Consider the following 12247-nt stretch of genomic DNA (forward strand, 5'->3'; position numbering starts at 1 on the left):
TTTAAGCGTGAATAAATTAAGAATTTTTTTCACACTTCTTTAGATGAAGTGTGAATAAATGCATTTTTTTTTAGTGAAGTGTTAATCGTAAAATAAAATTGTATTTCTATTTTATTTTTCTTTCTCCGTGATTTTATCATATTATTTTTGTTTTTTTGTGTCTGTTTAAACATTGGAATATATCAGTATAACATCTTTTAAGGATATAGATATTTTTTGAAGCCATAGATTTAATTTTAGTTATGACCATATACAATAAGTGAAAGAAAGAGTTTCTAATGTTCCTGGTTATTTAATTAGAAGGGGTAACTACGATATTTGTTCTCTCGAATTGTAAGCTCATAACATTTTATTTATTTTATAGTATAGTAATCTGTCACTAGCTTGATATATACACATCTATGTTGTTTGCATTAATATCTTTTGTATAGAAATATTCTAGCTTTCTCACCCTAGGCATCGGATAATTCGGGACCGAACTTGTATCTGTCGTCACCTAGCCCGGCCAATCGAAAATCCTGGCTCCGCCTCAGCTTGGTTCTACCTAAATGGTAGAAAATGACTCCTGGCCTTTGCATGGGATGAGGATCGAACTTCTGACCTCTATCTCCAGAAGCCAAAGTGCTTATTACTGATCCAAACCACGATGCTTTTAGAATTTATACGGTAACACCATTAAATGTTTGCAACCTGCTAAAGTTCTTTCTTTATAGACACGGATTCCTGGTTTAAATTGATTTTATCCTATGATATGAACTTTTCTGTTACAATTTCTGGAACGTGCTGACCATCATCCGATGTATGTTTAACTTTAGTATATACTTGCATTATATTCAAGGATAGTTGCACCCCAAAATTATGCTTCTTTCTCAAGTGAATAGATAGGGCCAGTTGATAAAAATGTAAGGCACAAAAAACATTCAATATGGAAAAAAAAAAAAAAGTTAGTGAGATGATTTGTTTCATGGAGTTGTATTCAAAATGTAAGGTTCTTTAAGCATGATTTGGGGACATATATAATTTGCAAGTCTTGGAGGAGGATATAATGTCTTAACCTGTTTCAATAGATATTGTATACCAGTAGGCTGTAGCTAGCGCGCCTAGCGGGCGACCTCTGTTTTAGAGAAGTAATTAAAAATATATGTTGAATAGATAACTAGATAAAACCGAGCTGAGAATTGATTAGTGAAGACTTTATAAAACAGGCCAACTGCATGAACCAAATAACTAGTTAAAATGTAACAGCAGGTGCAGCTAAGGCCAGAGGTTTTCAATGGTTTTAGGGGGAATTGGTGGAGCTGTACATGAGAGTAAGGCGGTGAGCTGCTACATTTTTTTATTGGATCTCTCTAATCATAAAATGGTGGGGGTTTCGTCCATATCGATCAGGGCCGAAACAAATAAATATATCATATACATATATGCATATTATAGGTCTTTTGATATGTACTATGGATGGAGGTCAAATATAGGTCAGGGTGTGATCACTGGTTCAACCACTACTTACTTTTGTTAATATTTGACAGCGTAATTGCTTTCTCGCCACTGCTTCTGCCATTTGCTTTTGACTTCACAATCTGAAGATAAATCAACAACTTGACGTACAATGGCTGACGACATTCTTCCACAAGTTGATATTGGAGCTATGCTTTATAACACTACAAGCACAGTAACAGTTGCAAGAGCCAAGCAAAGATGGCGTCTCGCTTACTCTTCAATTCGCTTCTCAAACAAACTGAGATCCTGTTCCAAACTTCCCAAGACCTATTGCTCGGTTCCTGAGATATTAGCAGCAGTAGCTTCAAATACAGCTCCCGAAATTAACCCAAATGCTACCAACGCCGATGTTAATACCGAAGGATTCTGGAGCATTGACCAGAGTAGTGCCCTCACCGACTTGATGAAAAACAAAGACGTGGATATGCTTAGAAAGTTTGACGGTGTGGAAGGCTTGGCTAAAGCTCTTCACACCACTCTTGAACATGGAATAAATGGGCAAGATATAGAAAGAAGGAAAACTGCATTTGGTTCCAACGTTTGCTCCAAGCCACCACCAAAACCGTTTTGGTCCTTCGTGGTGGGGGCTTTTGATAACTCCGCAATCATCATACTGCTTGCATCTGCTGCCTTTTATATCAATGAAAATGTGCCTGAAGAAGGATGGGGCGAGGGCCTTAAAATCTTAGCCTCCCTCGGCATGGTTCTGGTTGTCTCTTCTGTTTCTCGCTTCAGTCAAGAGAGAGAGTTTGATCGTTTGTCCAAAAAGAGCAGTAACACAAAGATAAATGCTATTAGGGAAGGAAGGGGGCAAAAAGTACCCGTCTCCGATGTCGTGGTTGGGGATATCGTAACTCTTAGTGCTGGAGACCAGATTCCGGCCGATGGGTTGTACATCTGTGGCCATTCTCTGCATATTAATGAGTCAAGAATGACAGGAGACACCAAATACATAACCGTTAACGCCATCACTAATCCTTTCTTGTACTCTGGTTCAAAAGTGGCTAGCGGGCATGCTCAAATGCTTGTGATATCGGTGGGGGTGGACAACGCTCCCACGACCAGTGATTCCAATGAGACAACATCGTTACAATCTCAGCTTGAGATGCTCACGTGTTTCATTGAGAAGTCTAGCCTGATTGTTTCCACCCTCGTGCTTGTAATTATGATGATCAGGCATTTCACTGGATATACAAGACATAAGAATGAAAACTTTGATTACCAACAGCAACTTACGGATACGTTGAACACAATCAACTCTTTTGCACGTACATTGATTGCAACTGCACAAAACATACCACTAGCCATCACTCTCACACAAGCTTACTGTAGAAAGAGAATGATGGGTGATCACGTTATGGTCAGGAAGTTATCAGCCAGTGAGACCATGGGTTCAGTCACAGCCATATGCACCGGTATAACAGGGATTTTGACCACAAATCAAATGGAAGTTGGAAAATTTTGGGTCGGCCTTGTACACATCGAAGATGATTCTTTAATAAGGACAATAGATGCAAAAGTCCTTGAGCTTTACCATCAAGGAGTCGGTTTAAATACCACCGGTAGCATTTACAATTCAGAAGCCACGCCTGACTATTCTGGCAGTCCAACTGATAAGGCAATTTTATCATGGGCTGTCACAGATTTGGGTATGGATCCTGAGAAACTGAATCAGGATTATACCATTCTCGATGTTGAGAGTTTCAATTCGGAGAAGAAACGAAGTATGGTTTCCATTAGAAAGAAAGAAGACAATAGTATACATGTGCACTGGAAAGGAGCTGCTGAGATGGTTCTAGCAATGTGTTCCAATTATTATGATAGAACTGGTGTTTAAAGCCCATAAATCCAGAGAAAAAGGTACGGTTTGAGAAAATAATAAAAAGTATGGCAGCAAGTAGACTCAGGTGCATCGCTTTCGCTCATAAGGAGAAAGATAATACAAGGAACGAAGAAGGGTTGATATTGTTAGGCATTGTTGGTATCAAGAATCAATGTAGACTAGGGGCAGCGGAAGCTGTTGAAGATTTATGGTCTGGGGTGGATGTTAAGATGATAACCGGAGAAAATGTTTTCACAGCAAAAGCCATTGCCACAGCATGTGGGATACTTAAAGTTGGTCAACAGGTACCCTAAACAATTTTATTTTAGTACAAAAATTAGACTAATAACAGTCGAGGTATCGGGGCTCAAAACCCGCGGAAGGCGGCACTGAGCAGTTTCTTGCTTTCTTTTTAGTTTGCAAAATGGTAGTTTATTTCCAAATTTTGATTTTCCAACCAGTACATACATTGATTTAATACTCATGTATCTACCACTGTAGGGTGGTGGAGGAAATGTAATAACAGGTGAGGAATTTCGTAACTACACAGAGGATCAGAGAATGGAAAAAGTTGATATTATCCGAGTAATGGCAAGATCAACTCCCTCTGATAAGCTTATGATGGTGCAGTGCTTGAAAAAGAAAGGTCACGTGGTTGCAGTCACAGGCCATGATACAGATGATGCACGTGCTCTCGAAGAAGCAGATATTGGACTTTCCATGGGGGTTCAAGGGACTGAAGTGGTCAAAGAAAGCTCGGATATTGTCATCTTAGATGATAGTTTTAGTTCTATTATTGAGGCAGTGAAATGGGGACGCTGTGCAATCATGAATATCCAAAAGTTTGTTCAGTTTCAACTAACTGTTAATATTGTAGCTCTTGCCATCAACTTCATAGCAACTGCTTGTGCTACTAGCACTCCTCTAGCGATAGTCCAACTGTTGTGGGTCAACATCATCATGGATACTTTAGGCGGTATAGCACTAGCATCGGAGCCACCTTCTCCAGATGTTATATATAGGGTACCCAGGGATAGAGGTGCGCCTATTCTAACAAATGTCATGTGCAGAAACATATTTGTACAAGCTCTGTATCAGATAGTCTTCTTGTTGATCTTCCAGTTCAGAGGTATATTAATCTTCAATGTAGATGAAAAAGTGAAGAATACTGTAATCTTCAACACCTTTGTTTTCTGCCAAGTGTTCAACATATTCAACTCAAGAAAACTAGAGAAAAAAAATGTGTTAGAAGGTCTTCACAAGAACCACATATTTCTTGGTATTATTGGGATGACTATCATAATTCAGGTGGTGATAGTGGAGTACCTAAATGGTTTTGCAGACACAGAGAAATTGAATAGAAAGCAGTGGGGAATTTGTATCACTTCTGCAGCCTTATCTTTGCCTATTGGGATTGTTGCAAAATTTATACCATTGCCAAAAACAACATTTCGAAGCTATATATGAAGATGGATTTAGCAAATGTTTGGAGGGAACCACCCTAGTTGGTAAGTTTCTTTTTTTCTTTTTCTTTTTTTGTTGCTAAAACTATGAAAATCAAAAAGAAAGAAGGAAGGTAACTATTTGTCTACATTATTTCTGGTGAGTACTGAACTTATATGGGATGTGTCAATTTATCTATATCTTGACTAGAAATGGGAGGGGGTTCCTGATTTTGCTATTTCTGGCTCTTCAATCTTCCCTTTTTCGATTAGTTCTTATTCAGATAAACCATTACCAAAGTTAACGTTTTCCACCATGGATGTATATAACTTCATAGTTATATAGCTCAAGATAATTCTCAATTCTCCATATAAACCCATTCATTGTTGATATTACAAGTCTTAAGTTATGGGGCATTAATACTTACCATCATAGTTTCTAGTTGTAATTGAAGATATTTGGTGATCATATCATTACATTCGGTATCTGGGTCATATTAATATCTGTCAGAGGTTTGATTTAAAGGAATTAGGTCTTGTAAGCTTAGTTTTAAACCTCTGTTTAAGCAATAAAGTTTGAGATGCACCCTCAAATACTCACGTGAGGTGTTTACATGTTTCAGAAACTTTTGGTCAGAAGCAAACTTATTTGGTGTTGATCTTGTTTGAGTATTATTGTGCTCGATATAGATGACTTTTACATATAATCTTCAGTGTTTTGTGTTATTGCGTATTCAGTTGTTCACCTTGCGTGATTCTGCTCATTGAGGCTGGGCTAGTATATTGGGGGGGTTTAGTTGTATTCATTTCCAGGATGGAGTCCAACAAAGTTATGCTAGATGTTATTGCTTTGACTAATGTATTCCTAAATGTGCAGGATGACAATATGCATTTCAATGTTTATAGTTTCATGGCCGTGTGTTTTAAAGATTTTTAAAGGAGGGAAACGAAGAGGCGGTGGATGGGAACTACAAGTATTACTTTTTTTTTTGCTCTTTACTGTTCCAAATTCTTATTTAATGGATAACGTATATGTTAGGCCCCAAACTTGGTTAATCAGAGTAGGGCTCTGAATTGGTAGCTTGAATTATTTAATGTGCAAGATGATACCATGAACTATGAAAGTAGATACGCATTGGATCTTGAGTCTTGACTCGGTAACAAAATATAACATGAGTTACTGCCCTTTAGTTTGTTAGGGTGTAAATTTAATGACTTGTACTTTTTCTTACGTCCTTCTCACCCGACAAACACTTTCAGTTAAATAAGCCATTTTATATGCTACTAGGGCAGAAACAAACAAATCTATGTGAAAGTTTAAGAAAGGTATGTTTAAGACCTCTAAACACGTGATTAAGTTCTGAGCTTCAATACAAGATACATTCAATTACATTACATTTGAATTATGTTTGCCCAATTTTATAAAAGGCTTTGATATTTAAACCGGAAATATGATACTCATGGTTAGCATTTATAAATTGTAAGACATTGTTAGTATATGGCGTATTTGCAGCTTTCAAGTAGGTTCCGGTAGTTTTACCCATGTAATTACAAGCTGTGAATAAATTCAATGTGTTTGGCTTTGAGACTAGCAAATTTACATATGTACTAGTTTTCTAGTTTGTCCAGTAGCCTCTTTGAGCAGTTTGTTTTTTACAGACGGATCGTGTGTTGTTGATGCTTTAATTTAGGCTCATTATGGTGAAACTGGTGTTCATGTTTTACAACGATGCTAGTAAATTAAGTTCTATGAGGCTACTGTGGTTTTTCTGTGCTTAACTGAATCTAGTATAATTGCTACTAAGGTTATGTATAAGATAATTCTGAATTGTATATGGGGGAAGTGAAGGTGGTGCTATTAGGCACCTAAGTTGGGTAACATTTCTCTTACATTCTAATTTTTTAATCCATAAAAAATATGGGGGCCCATTATTTATTCATTATATATTTATGGATTAAAAATTTAGTATGTGAGAGGGATTTCACCCAACTTTGATGTGTGACAGCACCATCTTCACTTTTCCCCAATATATTAGTACACAAAACTTGGTTAAGCGGTTCTTTGGTGGACATAACCCACTTGGATCCCATTCGGATAGTGTTTCTGTTGTGTTGTTGCAGCAAGCAGCCTCATAGAAATAGTATCTCACAGAACACGAATAACCCAATGGAATTTTAGGTTTATTGTAGTGAAACTCTGTGATGATAGTTATTGGCTAGTGGAAGAAATGTCGGCTAAAGTGAAGTCTTTATTACTGAGGGTTATTAATTATTACTGTATTTCTTTGTGTTATTTTATGGGTTGTTATTAGTCAAGAAAACTTAATTTATTTTAGTAGGAAGTAGTGGCATAGAAGCAGGAAAACAATGGGCGGGTAAGTGCTTATGTAACCTTTGGCTCTCATTCTTATTTCTGAGGGAGTAGTCACTGTTTAATCATCTCCATCTCTCTGATTGAACCTCAACTGTATTAGAGCCAGTGGTGATCCCACAGCTCGCAGACACGACAACGTTGAAGTCCTACAAGAAATCAAAGAACACTTCGCTAAATATGACACACTATTTGAAAAAATTCTGGGTGAGTTGCAAACCCTAACTGCCTTGAAAGAATCGCAAGATGATTAGTTCCCATCAGAAGCCTTATTTGTGTCATATTTGTTGCTAACGCGTATTAATCTGAAAATGAGTCAGTTTGTGCTATATTTTGTTGCTAACAGGTCAAACCGGTCAAATTTGAATGGATAAAAAGGTGAATGAGAAAGTGCGTCAAATCTGAATGGAAAAAAAGTTGAATGAGAAAGCGATTCACGTGAATCGTTTTAGCAAATGAATCAAAGATTATTTACTGATATTTTAATCGGAATTATAAGACAGTGTGTTTGTGTTTCAGTCATTAACTCATTATCCAACCTGCCCGACCCATACATTTGCCTTCTATTTTGAGTAGAGTTTTTGCTGTCAGAAAATCTTTCGGATTTTTCGTTCTTCGTTGTTGCATCTTGATCCCAAAGTAGAGGACATAGAGAACACTATAAATCCATTTGTATTCCTCTATGTTTTCTTATTGGTGCAACGGCTGGAGTCTACTATGTCATGGTTCCTGTTTGCTTGTGGCTAAAGGATCAGATCGTGCCGAAAGGTCAACCACCAAAAGAAAGTAATAAGAGCCCTTTTATGATGCAAAATTCTTATGATAATTCTTACTTTGTAAAAGAAAGAACTTGTTCAGTGCCGCCTTCCGCAGATTTTGAGCCCCAAGAGCTCGACGGTGTATGCTTTAGGCTTTAGTGATTGGGGTGCTTTCTCTTGGAACCTTTTCCATTTAGAGCAAATGTCTTGTGGATTCTCTATAATTATTGCGTGCTAATCAATTATAAATTATCTTTTCTTCTCTTTAATAGCAAAATCACCCATATATGTACAATTGTAATGGGAATACTGAATTTGGTCTGCAGAGGTCAATAATCGGCATGTCTGGGCATTTCAGACTTACGGTTTTAGGTTCTATGCTGAAAGAATCAGTCTTCTTGGTCATATGAGGTTAATTCTCGTTATAATTAAAGCTTTATTATTCAATCTAGCCACCCCCCACCATCAAGTCTTCGACCCTCATTGGTGTGTGATGGAATCTATAAACTAATAGGAGTAGAACGTATATGGCCAGCCAATGATGACTAGTCCAACTGGTCAGAGGCATCCCAGGTTTTACCCAAGGTATTGAGTTAGGTCCTTAGGGATGACAAGTCTTGAGGTTTTTTCCTCCGAATACTCTTAACGGCCCATGGTCAACATCTCGTTGTCTAGGATTCGTACAAGGCTTCACCATTATACGGTGAGGTTTGCCTGATGTCGCATACCGACCGAATGTTCGGAAAAAACAACGTATATGGCCAAAAATTAGATATGGATTATAGTAGATTGGTTGAAGGTTTTCATAATTAACCATGTCAATGCTGCGTCTTTATTCTGTTTATTTGGCAAACCATAATCCAGATGGATCACATTGTTTGTGGCTCTTTGATGCCACCAGGAATACAACTCAGTTTACACCCTTAATTAGTCTGGTACTTGGTTGCCCAAAAAAAATAGAAATTTCTGAAAAGTATATACTTTGATCATATTTTGCCCAAAAATCACACCGTTAATTTAAATTAGGCTGTGTGACTAATTAATTCCGATCCTGTTTAGGTTCGACTGCTTTTCTTATTACTTTAAAAGTATATATTTTGATCATATTTTCAATATTTTTTAAATCATCAATCAATTAATATTAAAGTGATAACCAAATATGATCATTAATTAGCTTGGAAGGTGTCAATAGAATAACTGTTCAGTTTCTTGGAAACTTTTGATGGACAACATGGTGTGTTTGAGAAGTTAACTAAAAAATACGCGACGTGCCATCTTTTTTTGACTGTGCTAATGTGATACAACGATGGTCTAATTAATGTCACATTTCGAATGCATTTAGAATGGTCAGTTAGCTAGGAAATTTGAAGGATTAATTGGAATTCCCAGTGTCTCAGCTTCCATTCATCCTCCTCTTATATGTTGAGGTTATTAAACAGGTTATTAAACCATAGCATGAACGTCTCATGATTCATTGATTCTTATCGTTATGTCACTTTTCAATGTATGTTACAATAGGACAATATATGGTTTGTCTAACACGCACCCAAAGACACATGTTTTGTTATTTGTTTTCAAATTTTTTTAATCTTTTTTCTTTAAAGATACATATGAATATTTATGTCGAAAAATAACAAATGCATTTTACGGAAAATTATGATATTTTTACATTTTACGTCTTAACATGCATGTGTCCTTAGGATGCATGTTACACAAAGGGAGGTGATATTTTCATACCACATTTTTTTTTTTATACATGTATCACATTTACAATGTTTTATATCATACCGTATAAGTATGTAATGCATCACAGTGGTAAATTAATCAAATTCTGTGATACGAATATCACTTCCTTTTTTACAAAGCTTTTACTTTACATACTACAAATAATATATTATGTTTGTTTTGACAATTATTTGAATGGAAAGAACCATGAAAACTTATATATTATAATTTGATGGTCATATGTGAAAAATGATATATATGAATATATTCATTCACATATGAAGTATCAAGTTATACTTATAATTACATATGTTAATATGTAAATAGTTTCACATAAACTTTACCTTATATCTATATTTATAAAAATAAATATGATGCCAATGAGGTTGGTGATTTATTGGTAAGGTCTTTGGTCTTTGTGGGTTGGGGGGGGGGGTGTCTACTTTGGTACGAGTCTCACTTTCCACATTTATGGGATACATTAATAGGGTTTATTTCGAAAGTATTGAGTTTCATCGGCGAAATACATATAATTTAAAAGTAGTAGTAATTAAATTAAAATGCCGTTCTAAAAAATATTAATATGAATATATGATCTATCTGTTTCCGGACCGTGTGTCCATCAACAAGTTGGTCATCACGTTTGAATTGTTGATATTACAATGTGACATATGTATATCGGTCACAATCATCCATTGATCGCGAATGCAACCGTATAAAAATTATAGTAATAAATAATCTTGTATGTAAGCTAGTCTTATTTTGGGTCCTAGCCAAGTCAAAATTAAAATATATAATATCTTATTAAGTACGAGTAATATGGTAGCACTGTACTCCTGTCGGTCTATGCCTTAATGCCTCCAAATTGGCCATGACAATTAGGTAATATTATTTATTTATTATTTCGAGACTCTAACAATAAGAATGAAAAGTGTGATCAGCAAATAAAACTCAGCAAGGGACATCAGCAACGATTGGCATGCGGCCACATTACGCATCATCAGACAATCAACTAATTAGCCAAACTATAATTATATAATTACTTATTCAAGTTATTTAAATAAAAAACAATAATATATCTAACTAATAACAATTATACTGATCACGTATGTAATTACATGCATGTTAATATATGGACTATGGGTATGAAAAAACAACCGCTTTGGCCCAATTATTAAGAGAATAACATAGTTAAACTCCAATTACGAGATTAAAAATATAACACGGTTTAACCCCATAGTGATTGAGCGTGACGATCTATGCTCAAACATATATAATCCAAAACTTTCATGAAAATAAATAACACAACAAAAACTATAAAATGGTTTTTTAATTGATTGTTAACAAAACTGTTATAACAGCAAGCCTTGACATGATATTGATAGACAAACAAGTTAAACACTTTCGTCAGTATTACATGCATTCTGTTACTTTGATTTTCATTACACTATTATTTATATTTGAATTTATGGGTTTGTTCTTTTATAATTTTAATTACATTCTTTATTAACTTACTAGTTTGTTCTTTCATGTACAGCTTTTTTGGATTACATATATTTAATTTTATCTTTAATGTATCATAAACAATCCGTATATTTGATACGGGTCTAAAACAAGTGAAATACTATATATGCGTTCAATGTTTTAGATTTATATTCTTTTTTTTCGATTTCATTTACATCTTTTACATTTAAATTTGCATATTTAATAAAATATCTTATTTTGAAAATTGTCATAAACAACCTTGGCCTAAATCTAGTTAAATATTAAAATAGTTCTTCAAAATCATTAAAAATACAATGAAATGCTCACATGTATGTAGTCAAACCGGTATATATATTTTATCCACAAACACTGGTAATTGGCTGATCCATGCCACGTACAGGTCGATCGGTTGCTTTGTGATTTTTTTAATAAAATTATTTTCAACTTTTCAAGCTACAACTCACTAAATTTCTTTGAGTGATGTAAAAGGTATTATGTTTATTAGTTCATACATTTAACGAGGAAATAGATGTGGAAAGTGGAAACATTAGAATTGTCAAAACTATACAAATAGTGGGATTGAAGAACCGGCAGCCTCCTCTTGCTTCCGTACCCGGCTATTGTACTGGTTACGTATTCCTGGGGTTAACTCGATTTTTTTGTTAGTAAATATGACGAAAGGCGTACATTATAATATATTTTTTAAAAAGGCCGGGCATTGAAAACTTGTCCAAAGTACTATGTAAAATGCCTCTGCGCACACTTTGTATTTACTATTTTCACACAACACCCGTAAGTGGTCTTAAACTTTGACTTTGACCAAATCTACTCATTCATGCATGATCGATGACGTACGTACGATGTTAACTTTTGCTAAAAAGACGAACTGCATACAATAGAACAGTTTACAACCTCTTGCAGCAGTGCCTTATTTCAAATTGCTGCTAACCTTTCCCTGTTGCTACATCAAATTGTATATATATGTTCAGCTCAGCGTCACATCATCATTTTCTAACACACACTAGTTAACAAACTCTTATCAATAGCACCCGTCCACCCGACCACTTTTTAAAGTCGGATATAAAACACGATATAGGAAATTAAAATTAGTTTAGAGAAAATTACATTTTTGGTACCTCAACTTGGC

The 12247-nt window shown here is 35.4% G+C and overlaps 1 pseudogene; it reads left to right on the plus strand.

Annotated features, from left to right (window-relative positions):
• The first annotated feature begins 291 nt into the window (after window positions 1-291).
• LOC122582824 lies at window positions 292-5956 on the plus strand (annotated as a pseudogene).
• The last annotated feature ends 6291 nt before the right edge of the window (window positions 5957-12247 follow it).

The sequence above is a fragment of the Erigeron canadensis genome, chromosome 9 (genome assembly GCF_010389155.1).
Source record: "Erigeron canadensis isolate Cc75 chromosome 9, C_canadensis_v1, whole genome shotgun sequence".
NCBI lineage: Eukaryota > Viridiplantae > Streptophyta > Magnoliopsida > Asterales > Asteraceae > Erigeron > Erigeron canadensis.